The sequence below is a fragment of the Astyanax mexicanus genome, chromosome 19, assembly GCF_023375975.1.
Source record: "Astyanax mexicanus isolate ESR-SI-001 chromosome 19, AstMex3_surface, whole genome shotgun sequence".
Lineage (NCBI taxonomy): Eukaryota > Metazoa > Chordata > Actinopteri > Characiformes > Acestrorhamphidae > Astyanax > Astyanax mexicanus.
This window is the reverse complement of record NC_064426.1, coordinates 12,696,223-12,709,208: the sequence shown is the minus strand read 5'-3', so window position 1 is coordinate 12,709,208 and position 12,986 is coordinate 12,696,223. Positions and strand designations below refer to the sequence as shown.

At 37.9% G+C, this 12,986-nt stretch overlaps 1 long non-coding RNA gene across 1 annotated transcript; it reads right to left on the bottom strand.

Annotated features, from left to right (window-relative positions):
• Positions 1 to 879: 879 nt before the first annotated feature.
• On the bottom strand, positions 880 to 2,501 carry LOC111191882 (uncharacterized). The gene is made up of 2 exons (XR_002649715.2): positions 1,996 to 2,501; positions 880 to 1,211 (listed from the first exon to the last, which is right to left on the bottom strand). It is a non-coding gene; the product is annotated as an uncharacterized LOC111191882 (long non-coding RNA).
• Positions 2,502 to 12,986: the final 10,485 nt, after the last annotated feature.

The window sequence follows — 12,986 nt, the reverse complement described above, 5'->3', positions numbered from 1 at the left end:
TGGTGCGTCAGTCGAACAGGTGTGTGCGTGATGTCATGGTGTGGTGAGTTCTGGGTATTGTGGTTGGAGACAGGAGAAGCGCTGACGGTATGGAAGTAAAACAGTGTCACCAGATTTTGAATTTTAAAAGCACTTGAATTTTTAGCACTGAATTATTTTACATTGAATTATTGCATGTGATTTTTTTTGCCTCTGAATTAAACACTTTAATTTTTCAGTATATCATTTTCACTTATTTTATTTTAATGTTAAAAAATTCAAAAGTAAAAATTCAAGTTTAAAAAATTCAATTAAAATAAATTCAGGTTGCTCAAATTCGACCTGTCAAATTCGACTGCTAAAATACAACGCTCAAAATTCGCTGTCAACATCCGGGACACACAGGATGAGCAATCGATTCAGTCTTCAATCGAGCCAACAACCAGCCAATCACATCACGCTCCGAAGATCACGTGACAGGTAGCGCCTCACGGCTCAGAGCCGCTCAACGCGAGTCACAGCCCCCTCCGCTGCTGCTCTCGAGTAGGTGAGTGTAAAACAGCTGAAAACAGGGCATTTACCTCACCACTGTGGCCATGTAATATCACTTAAACGGCGTAGAAATCCTCACTTTAACCAGGGTTTGCGCTGTGGTTTGTAAACATATTAAATTAAGATAGATATCCAGATATACCTTGTTAAACTAACTAACTAACTAAATAAAGCTCCTCTGTTCATTTCAGAAAGAGCTTCAAACACGAACACTAGATCAATTATTTATAAATACAGCCAGACTGTGTGGAAGATAATTACTACTGTAGAATCTGAGATAGTAACTTTCTTTTGTATTCCACAGGTTTCCTTTCTCCAAACTTTTAAAGAACAAATAAAGAAATCCAATTTCATGCAGTCTGTGCTGTGTTTATTTGATTTATTTACATGTGCCATGTTCTGTTTTTCTTTAGTTGTTTACATGTGTTCTGTATTTTTTTTTGTATGTTTTAGGCAGCCTCCCTATATTCTGGCACATCATATCATGTTCATCTTGTTTGTATAAATAATAAAAGCTGTTGCAAATAATGTGGTTCCTATTCATAATCCAAATAATTCTGCATAAAATCTTCAAGTGGTGACTTCAGAATATGGACAGATCTTTGTATTCTTTGACTTCCTTCTTTTCGTGGTGAACTCTTCATAGCTGCAAGCTGAAACTTCTCCATCTTCTTTTCAACCTTAAATAAAAAACATCAGATTCACTTTTAGCGACAGCATTTACAAAATGTGATAATTATTATTAACATAAAACATTTAATAAATATTACTAATAATACTCTCTCATGGGTTGCAATATTTGATTCTCATTTATTAACATGACCTAAATATAAATAAAAATGTATAAAAGACATCACTAATAAATATTGCACTGATTACAAATTAGATAATGCCCACACATACATCTAGACCTAGTTACCAGCCTGAGAGGTATATAGTAACTGTAATAAATCTCCTTTATTTAATGAGAGGACCAGCCTGAGAGGGGTACAGTAAGTGTAATATAGCTCAATATATTTATTTAGACAGTGGCCAGTACACTAAGCAAAATACTTTGCAGCAAAGTGTAAATAAGGTATTGCTAAACAAACAGCTAACTAGGTAGTATCTTGTCTATAATCACACAGTCCCACAGCTAACTAGCAAGATAGGTAGCTATAATTTAGCTAACTAAGTTACTATCTCAGATTCTACAGTAGTAATTATCTTCCACACAGTCTGGCTATATTTATAAATAATTGATCTAGTGTTCGTGTTTGAAGCTCTTTCTGAAATGAACAGAGGAGCTTTATTTATTTAGTTAGTTAGTTTAACAAGGTATATCTGGATATCTATCTTAATTTAATATGTTTACAAACCACAGAGCAAACCGTGGTTAAAGTGAGGATTTCTACGCCGTTTAAGTGATATTACATGGCCACAGTGGTGAGGTAAATGCCCTGTTTTCAGCTGTTTTACACTCACCTACTCGAGAGCAGCAGCGGAGGGGGCTGTGACTCGCGTTGAGCGGCTCTGAGCCGTGAGGCGCTACCTGTCACGTGATCTTCGGAGCGTGATGTGATTGGCTGGTTGTTGGCTCGATTGAAGACTGAATCGATTGCTCATCCTGTGTGTCCCGTGTCACTCCCCGATCTGTACCCCCTGCCCGATTTGTGCCGCGCATGCGCACTGCACACTGAGCAGGGGGCGCAGATCGGGCAGCCACGGCTGTCAACAGTTGTCGGCGCTGTGAGATCGCTGATCAAGCTTAACTTCCGTTTTCTGAATTCTAGATAGACAGATAGGTGTTTAAAATAATTAAAAATCGAAAATAATCTGTTAAAATGTGTGAGCCTGCGGTGTTTTTATTTATTTTTTGTTACATATACCAAGTCTGTAAATTACTTCACATTTAAAAATTCTTTTTATTCTTAAAATACACAGCAAATTATTATAAATAACAGGTACAACACATTCATCAAAATATCAGTTTATTTTACTCTCAGAAAAAGCATGAGAGCGAACAAATATCTCTCTCAACACACACACACACGCACACACACACACACACACACTTTCCTTGCCCATTCCTTCGTTGGAGGATGGCGTGAATGCTGAATTTAACGAAAATGTACTCTGCACAGCTCTGTAAAACTTAAAATCCTTAATTTTGACACCACAGTGTACGAGCTGTTTGCGACAGTGTGGGCGGAAGTACACCTTGGCATTACCTACCCGATCTGTGCCCCTGCTCATCTCGCTCAGTTTGCAGTGCGCATGCACGGCACAAATCGGGCAGGGGGTACAGATCGGGGAATGACATCCCGGATGTTGGCTGTATTCGGAATGGCATACTACTATACTGTGTACTGCATACTGCACTAGTATGTACTGCATACTACACACTGCCCAGTATGTAGTATTCGGTACTGTATTCGGTACTTTTGATTGTAGTACCCTACACGGTCCTGCTGTGACACACCAGTCAGTGCTCTGTAGTGCCCTGAATTCCTCAGAGTGAGTTGTAAACAGAAAGAACATGAAAAATGTCCTACCTTTTCATTATTAAAACTAATGAGATCTGCATACTGTCCAGAACAGCAATTGCTGCTTTTATTTTAGAGTTTAATGTAAGTGCAGTTAACCCAATTCTAACAACCATTTAGCAGCAGCCCCCACAACCCAAGTATGTTCCAGTTAAATATGTTTTCCTATTTATTTTAGTAGATTACTATTTTCATCTATGTAAATACCAACAAGAACAACACATTTAAACAAACTCTCATTCATATTTACATATTCTCAACAATAAAAGAAATGAGACACGTTGCACAAGTGAAACAATTTTATTAATTTGTATTCAAATCATTCCCTTATTTAAAAGAAAAATATGTATTAAAACTGAGGGAATTATTTATTAAATCAACAGAACGATTTATTAAACAAAGGGAATTATTTATTAAATTAACAAAATAATTTATTAAAACTGAGGGAATTATTTATTAAATCAACAGAACGATTTATTAAACGAAGGGAATTATTTATTAAATTAACAAAATAATTTATTAAAACTGAGGGAATTATTTATTAAAATAACAGAATAATTAATTAAAACTGAGGTAATTATTTACTACATTAAGGCAGCACACAGCGGAGGGTCCCGGACGCGGAGAACGCTCGGCCGTGGCAGCGGAGGGTCCCGGACGCGGAGAACGCTCGGCCGTGGCAGCGGAGGGTCCCGGCCGCGGTGAGCCAATACTTTCCAAAATAATTCCCTTAATTAAAAAATATATATATTTCCATAATTCTCTCGCACTTGCCTCCATCTTGTTTTTTTTTTCTGAAGCGAGCTGGAGAAGCCAGTCGCAATGCATGTTGGGATGCAGTACACCGCGAAGATAGCTCCCCATGCACACTGCGGAATCGGAGCGGAGTAGTACACCATCCGGGTACCTGTAGTGCACTACAGATTCTCAGTTTGGTCGCATACTGTGTACTGCATACTAGCTTTAGGCAGATTTCGTACGCGAGTAGTATGTAGTATGCCATTCCGAATACAGCCGTTGACAGTGAATTTTGAACGTTGAATTTTAGCAGTCGAATTTGACAGGTTGAATTTGAGCAACCTGAATTTATTTTAATTGAATTTTTAAAACTTGAATTTTTGCTTTTAAAATTTTTTAACATTAAAATAAAATAAGTGAAAATGATATACTGAAAAAGTGCTTTACCCTTTAATTTTTTTTATTTATAAAACTCCAGCATTTGGGTGAGAATAAGCATCTGTTAAAAAAATTAAACAGCAGAATGCCTATATCTGCTATATTAAGCATTTATTATATTTACAGTTATTAAGTTTGTGTACTGAACATAAATTTAAATCCTTATCAATTTTCTGCAGATTTTTAAGTATATTTTATTTTTATAGTTAATTGCTGAAGGCTCTGGGTAAGGTGTATTTTTCTGTGGTAAAGAAGTGATGGTATGGGGTATCTTGGAGCACAGGACGCAGGGTGATCATGATTCGGCTCCGGGTGCGCGTCTGATCTGGTGAAAGGACATCAAAGGATTCATAGTAATTCTATGTTTTTTATATATAGGATTCTGTTGGCATATGTACTTTGAGAGGTATTGTCGACTCATGTTGCGTACTGAGCGTTTTTCCCAGCTTTTTTCTGTTTGCCTTTTGTTATAACACGGATTTTGCCTTTTGTCTTTGCCCTTATCGGATTTATTGGACTGTCTTTCTGGCTTTGGATCTTGGACTGTTTTCTGTACTACGTCTCCTGTGTACGCTGTGAGTGGTGTTCAACCTGTTCTCTGGCTGTATTATCCTGTTTACTACTCTGTAAATAAACCAGTCTTTACCTTTTACTCGGCAAGCGTCAATCCTATCTGTCTGGCGTTACAAGGGCTTAGAATAGGAAGAGATACAAGATGGACTCAGTGCTCAACCAAGTCATGAGGGGTATAGTCTAGAATTATCCTAATGATAGGATAATTTTATAATGGAATGCGAGAAGTGTGCTGGCAAATGGACAGGATTTTAAGTATTTTATTGATAGTAGAGGTGAGAAACCAGATATTATTGTCACGTCTGGTGCTGTTAGCTCCTCTGTCCCTTCCACACCCAGCTCTAACGGAGGTTCTCAGGTCAACAACTACACTACCCAGAATGCACCACCCGCTGACATCACGCACTCACCTGATCACGTGACACCTCACCTGCTTCCTCCAGGAAGTCCTGAATACTGATTACTGGCACTATATAAGAGCACTCCACACACACACCCACGCCGCATATTGTAGGTTCTCCTCTTTACAAAGCGTTACTTTATCTCTTGTCTCAGTTTATCTTGTGTATGACCTTGCTTTTGTTTTCTCAACGCCGATTATTGCCTTTGCCTCTGATATTGGATTGCCTGTGTATTACCCGGACTGTGTTTTCACTACTGCCTCTTGGATTACCTCTGACATTGGATCTCTCGTGTATGAACTCTGGACTGTTTCTCGTTTATGGTATGGTTTTGTCTTCATTGCTCTGCTTACTGGTGATTACCCATTTTTCTGTATCGACTACGTTTACATCTGTTTATTTTATAATAAATTAGTATAAATAAATAGAATAAATAAATTCTGTTTTATCAGTATCTGCACGTGTCCGCAATTCTGTGCTCACCATGACAATTATATGTATTCAAGAAACCTGGTTGAAGCCTAGGATGGATTTTGTGGATACGGTTATATGAGTGTGAGGTGTGACAGGAAACAAGGGAATAGGGGAGGATGTGCAACCTGTATAAAGAAGGGAATACCTTACAGAATATTCAGAATAGGGAAGAATCAGGAATACGTTGTGGTGGAGGTATGGGCGAAGGACACGAAAATAGTGATAATACATTTTTTATAATCTGTGTTGGCAATTTGACTGTAATGATTTAGGGAAGATTGAAGATCAGAACAAAGTTAATGTCATTTGGTGTGAAGATTTCAATGCCCATAGTACATTGTGGAAAGGAGATGTTGAATGATAGAAATTTTGTGTGATTTAATGGTGGCAAAAAGACGAGAATAGATATAAAGAGTGGTAAATAGTCAGTGTTAGATCTTACTTTGATTTCCAGCAGATTGCTATTGATGTGTGAGTGAGGTGTTTATGAAAATCATCATCAAATCAAATCAAATTTATTTGTATAGCGCTTCTTACAACTGGTGTTGGCACAAAGCAGCTTTACAGAAACATGATTACAGGACAAAGAATCAGGCAAAACATTAAACATAGAATATACATAATACAGAACCCCCAGTGAGCGCGGAGGCAAGGAAAAACTCCCTCAGAGCTGCAGGAGGAGGAAGAAACCTTGGGAGGACCAAGACTCACATTTAAGGGGGACCATCCTACCACTGGTCAAACAGCTTTTAAATTAATTACTTATACATCCACATAGGTTTTATACATTCAGGAGTATAGCAGCAACACTAATGGCTTATAGAGTAAGATGGATGATGAGCAGCTGATCTGTGGTGGTGGATGGAGAAGAGCTGACTTCAGAAACTTCCAGTCTGGCCAGACAGGGGACATGAGAGCCTGAGGGTCCAACATCCATCGGTATTGGGTCAAAAAGGTGGGCAGTCAGTAACTCGGAGGAAGGCAGAGAGATGAAACTAGTTTTGACTGGATTTATGTAAAACGGAGAATATAAAATATTATCAGAATGTGGCTAATGACTCAGATCTAAATAAAACAGCCTAACTAAAGGCAGAGAGCCAGAAGGTAACATAGACATGGAGGCTCCCTGAAACACTGGCATCCACCCACTCCACCGTCCACAAACCTGAGTGACCGTGTGCAGTGGGAGAACAACAGCACCAGCATCTCAGTTTACCCACAATTCCCTCTGTCCATGAACCCCTGGATCTGCAGCCTTATCTAAAGGGAGAAACATTAATTACCAAAAGCTAAACTAAACAAGTAAGTTTTCAGTCTAGACTTAAAGATTGAGACTGTGTCTGAGTCCCGAACATATTCTGGGAGATTATTCCAGAGTTGAGGAGCTTTATAAGAGAAAGCTCTTCCTCCTGCAGAGCTCCTCTGAATTTTAGGAACTACTAAGAAACCAGCACCCTGAGATCTAAGTAATCGCGGTGGTTCATAATAGGAGATGAGGTCTCGTAAATACTCAGGAGCGAGCCCGTGTAGGGCTTTATACGTTAACAGGAGAATTTTATAGTCTATGCAGAATTGGACTGGAAGCCAGTGCATTGCTGACAGGACTGGACTAATATGGTCAAATTTTCTAGTTTTAGTGAGGACCCTGGCTGCAGCATTTTGAACTAGCTGAAGTTTATTTAAGTTACTGCAGGAACATCCAGACAGTAGCGCATTACAATAATCAAGCCTTGAGGTAATGAAGGCATGTACAAATTTTTCTGCATCATGCAGTGATAGGGCATTTCTTAGCTTGGCAATATTACGAAGGTGTAGAAAAGCTGATCTAGTAACATTAGAAATGTGTTTATCGAATGCTAGATCTGAATCTATAATAACTCCAAGATTTTTAGCTGCTGAACCAGAGGTGACGGAGAAGTCGGCCAGATTTAGCATTAAGTCTGATAATTTACTTCTAGCAGCTTTGGGGCCTAATAGGAGAACTTCTGTTTTATCACTATTTAATAGGAGAAAGTTGTGCGACATTCACAATTTCACATCTTTTACACAACGCTCAATTTTCTTTAATCTCACTCTGTCGTCAGGTTTGGCTGAAATGAAGAGCTGCGTGTCATCCGCATAACATGCACATTGCACTTTACTCTGTTAATTATTTAATTATTTAATGACCATTAGCAACATCCACTGCACTGCTCCGTTTACAGGCAGATCCTTACCTTGTATAGGTAGGTTTTTATAGCCTTATATATTTTCTTCTGATTTTTGATTTGTCTGAGTATGTTTCTTATTGTAGTGTGTTGTTGCTGCTGGATGCCTAAATTTCCTTCGGGATAAATAAAGTATCTATCTATCTATCTATCTATCTATCTATCTATCTATCTATCTATCTATCTATCTATCTATCTATCTATCTATCTATCTATCTATCTATCTATCTATCTATCTATCTATCTATCTATCTATCTATCTATCTATCTAATCAAAATTTACATCATGTTTTATAATAACTTTGCCCAGGGGGAGCATATATAATGTAAATAATAACGGTCCTAATATAGAGCCTTGTGGAATTCCATATCTTACCTTAGTATAACTGGAAGACATATCATTTATCCTCACAAACTGGTAGCGATCGGTTAAGTATGATTTAAACCATGCTAAGGCAGTTCCAGTTACACCGACCATGTTCTCTAATCTTTCTAAAAGGATTGTATGATCTATTGTATCAAAGGCTGCGCTCAGATCGAGAAGTACTAGTAGGGAAATACAGCCTTGGTCGGCGGCTATAAGTAGATCGTTTGTTATTTTAACTAAAGCTGTCTCAGTGCTATAATTGAGGGGTAACACTTTATAATACTGTTCCATAGTTAATAGGTAACTAAGCAGGAACTAAGCAGTAACTAATTAATAGTGCTGCATTAACACCTAAATATTTTCTATTAACTACCAGGGAGTACTGAATAATTACTCAGTAGATAGTACTGAACTAATGATTATAGTAGTTCACTATTAACTCCACAATAATTACTGAGACTTACATATCTCCCAGAGAACTACTTACTAATTATGTCTCCTTTATAATAACTATTCATTAATTACTGTTCAAATCAACATTAACTACTGAAAACCCTTACATCCCACCTGGGGAACTATAGATCTAAATCAGGCATATTTGAGTTAAATGCATATTAATTGAAGGCATATTTGAATTAAGCAAGTGACACCATTTGTAGTAGTGGTAACCTTAATTACCTTATTATCCTCAGTTCCTTCCTAATATTAGCAACATATAGTAAAATATTTAGTGTGTATTACTCTGCTTAACCATCAATTTTTGGAAGAAAAAAAACAACATTATAACGTAATTTTATTGCATAGAAGACATTGATGAAAGTTCTCCAGAAGGCATCTAAGACTCTAAGAATGACTGTAAGACAGTAATAATTTAACAATCACTGCTTTAATACTAGGTATCAGCCTTATAAAAGTGCATCTTCAGCGTTTGCAGTCTCACAGAGATTTATTTTACTGCGCATTATTAGGGCAATTACGGTAATTTCACAGCGGACGCAGATCTCCAGGTCCTTCGTGTAAATTCTCTGCTGTGCTGCTGCTGCTGCTGCTGCTGGAGGAGGATTAAGAGAGACTCTGCTGCTTTCATATTTCTGTATTTGATTGAAAATAAACTAGTAATCAAGATATTGAGATCTTTTCCAGCTTATTTTACCCCTGGATCAGAGGAGGACTTTTTGTGGGTTGTTAACCAGCTTTAGGATGTGTGTTAGCTAGCTTAGTTAGCTAAGTTGTGTGTGTAGTTAGCGTTAGCCAGCTAAGTTAGCTAGGTTATGTGTGTGTTAGTTAACTTTTTAACTTAGCTAGGTTATGTGTGTGTTAGTTAACTGGCTAACTTAGCTAAGTTGTGTGTGTGTTAGTTAACTGGCTAAGTTAGCTAGGTTATGTGTGTGTTAGTTAGCTAGGTTATGTGTGTTCGTTTGCTAGCTAAGTTAACTTTTATGTGTGGGTTAGTTAGCTAGGTTATATGTGTGTTAGCAAGTTAAATGCGTGTGTGTTAGTTAGCTAGGTTAAATGTGTGTGTGTTAGCTAGGTTAATTGTGTTAGCTAGTTTAAATGTGTGTGTTAGTTAATTAGGTTAAATGTGTGTGTGTTAGTTAGCTAGGTTAAATGTGTTATTATTATTATTATTATTATTAATGTATATTTCCCTTTATAATACTGTGACATGATCTGCAGTAACTCCTAAAGAAGAACACAATAACTCCTCAGTAATTAGTAATTTGTTACCATGTTTCTCACTTTATAATACTGTGGTATGATTTGCAGTAACTCCTAAAGAAGAACACAGTAACTCCTCAGTAATTAGTAATTAGTTAACATGTTTCTCACTTTATAATACTGTGACATATGGAAGCCCATTCCCGCCACCTAAAAAATAAAAATACTCCAGCAATTTTTTTTTATTATTATTAAGTAAATTGCTATCTCAATATTTTGGATACTAAGTCAATATTTTGAGATACTATCTCAATATTTTGAGATACTAAGTCAATATTTTGAGATACTAAGTCAATATTTTGAGATACTATCTCAATATTTTGAGATACTAAGTCAATATTTTGAGATACTATCTCAATATTTTGAGATACTATCTCAATATTTTGAGATACTAAGTCAATATTTTGAGATACTAAGTCAATATTTTGAGATACCTTAAATGCTGGCTGAATATACATGCGGCCACCTGTAGATAATGACCTGGGAATTAGGCCAAAAGTGAGAGCAATAACGTTTTAATTCATATTTAATTTTATTTACATTATATTTCACTCAGAGTTAAACTCTGTCCCTCGCATTGTGTTCTCCCCTTTATTCAGAGCGTTTTCACAGCACTTTGCTTACATGCTGTTTTTTACTGTTAAAATGCGACATCTACAGGCGGCCGCATGAATGTTCAGCCAGCATTTAAGGTGGAACGGAAATCTGAATAAGACACTGGCGAATAAGAAGCTAACTTCAGCCTCGTCCAAGATCCGGAGGCTTATTTTGATATTGTGTGATTCCTCTAAAAGTTCCAATATTTCATGATTTGTGAATCCACGTCTGAAGTAGTCCTCAATGATGGTATCCATTTTGCATCTTTGTCTCACCTGCTTCTGTCTCTGTACAGCCTACTAGTATCTCAAAATATTGAGATAGTATCTCAAAATATTGACTTAGTATCTCAAAATATTGACTTAGTATCTCAAAATATTGAGATAGTATCTCAAAATATTGAGATAGTATCTCAAAATATTGACTTAGTATCTCAAAATATTGACTTAGTATCTCAAAATATTGAGATAGCAGTTTACTTAATAATAATAAAAAAACATTTTGCTGGATTATTTATTTTTTTTAGGTGGCGGGAATGGGCTTCCATAGTGACATGATCTACAGCAGGGGTCGGCAATTAAGTTTGGCTGCGGGCCAGATTTTTCCCAAGCCATTAAATGGCGGGCCACAAGCACTTGGCCCGGGGGGGTGGGGGGGGGGGATTGGCGGGCGCGGTGGCGGGAGTGCGCTCTTAAAATGACAAGCAGACATTCAAGTGGGCTGATGTGGGTGAAATCTGTGGACTGACCATTGGGGGCGCTATTAATGATATACCTGTTTGTTAAATAAAAAAAAATAAATAAATAAAAAAAAAAACAGAATAAAGAAGCTAGCAGTTATCTAACTGCCCGTGGCTTTATCAAAAAATCTTTAATAAATTTTTCTGTTTTGGAAAATTAAGTTTCTAAATAAAGAGCATTTTTGAGACGGACAGTCCGATTTTTTTTTTCATTATAGTTCAACCTCACGGGCCAGATGTTTCTTGCTTGCGGGCCGCATCTGGCCCGCGGGCCGCCTATTGCCGACCTATGATCTACAGTAACTCTTAAAGAAGAACACAGTGAGTCACGTGATGCGAGCTGCTGACAAGACGTGAGTTTGTTAGCTCCTGTCAGTGTTTCATGAAATTCGTGTAATATCCTTAAAAAGGCTTTTACCTTGACTGAAATTCAACGCAAGACAATGTCTAAAATATCTCTGAGCCCAGTCAAAGGAAATTCTGAGGTAAAAACAACGAAGTCAGGCGGTGTTAAAAGACCGAAAACTAGCTCGGCTAATGCTAGCGACGACGGCGCTGACACAAACGACTCTCCCGCTATCCTCAACGAGCTTCGTGAAATTAAGGACACACTGAAAATTCTGTTGGAGTCCCAACAAATGTTCAGTGATACTGTTAATGCTATGGATAAACGCATTTTGACTGCGGAGCAGAGGATTTCGGACATTGAAGACAGAGAGCATAAAAACACAGAAGCATTGAATGAACTGACAAAAATGGCAACCCAGCTACAACTCACAAATGATAAGGTAGAGTACCTTGAAAACTACTCCAGACGACAAAATGTCAGAATTACAGGAGTTCCAGAAGGGGCAGAAGGAAGACGGTGTGAGGAATTTTCCAGAAACCTGTTGTTACAACTTTTCGGCGGAGAAAAAGTCGAAGCTCGCCGGCCGCTGGAAATAGAACGAGCGCACAGGATCGGTCAGAAAGGACAGCGTCAAAATCGACCTATCATTGTGCGATTCCTGAGGTATTCAGACAGGCAAAACATACTTGAACTGTCTAGAACAACAACGAGGAAGCGGTATCTCAAAAACCCTATCAGTATCTTCCCGGATTTCTCGCCTGAAGAACAGAGAAAGCGCGCCCTTTTCACCCCAATTCGCCGGCTGCTGAAAGGAAGAATCGACATTCGCTACGGACTTCTGTACCCGGCCACTCTCAAAATAACCTTCCAAAATCACACGTACCTCTTCAAGAGAGTGGAGGAAGCAGAGGCATTCGTGAAGGTCAATTTCAACACGAGCACCAGTTCAGCAACTGAGGAAAGCATGCAGTAAAGAATGGACGAAACTGGCATTTAACTTAACTGACTGATTTAAGATACGCCAGATTGGATAAATTACTGTACTGGCCAGAGTGTTTAATTTACCAGCGCTCTAATGGACTAAATACGTAGCGTTTTACATGGGTCTGGATACCTAGTGTTCAGTTTATGTGGAGTATTATTAATATTAATGAATTTCATTTGAAGTTAGGATAGATGTAAAGTGGTAATGCAGTCAAAGCTTTTCATGTTCACAGACAGGTTCCATCACGCTCTAGTGAAACACAGGTTATTAGTAGGAGGTTAATTCTTATTTATTTATTTTTTCCCTCGTATTTTCCTTGCTACTAGTTAGGTTTGACAGCCGT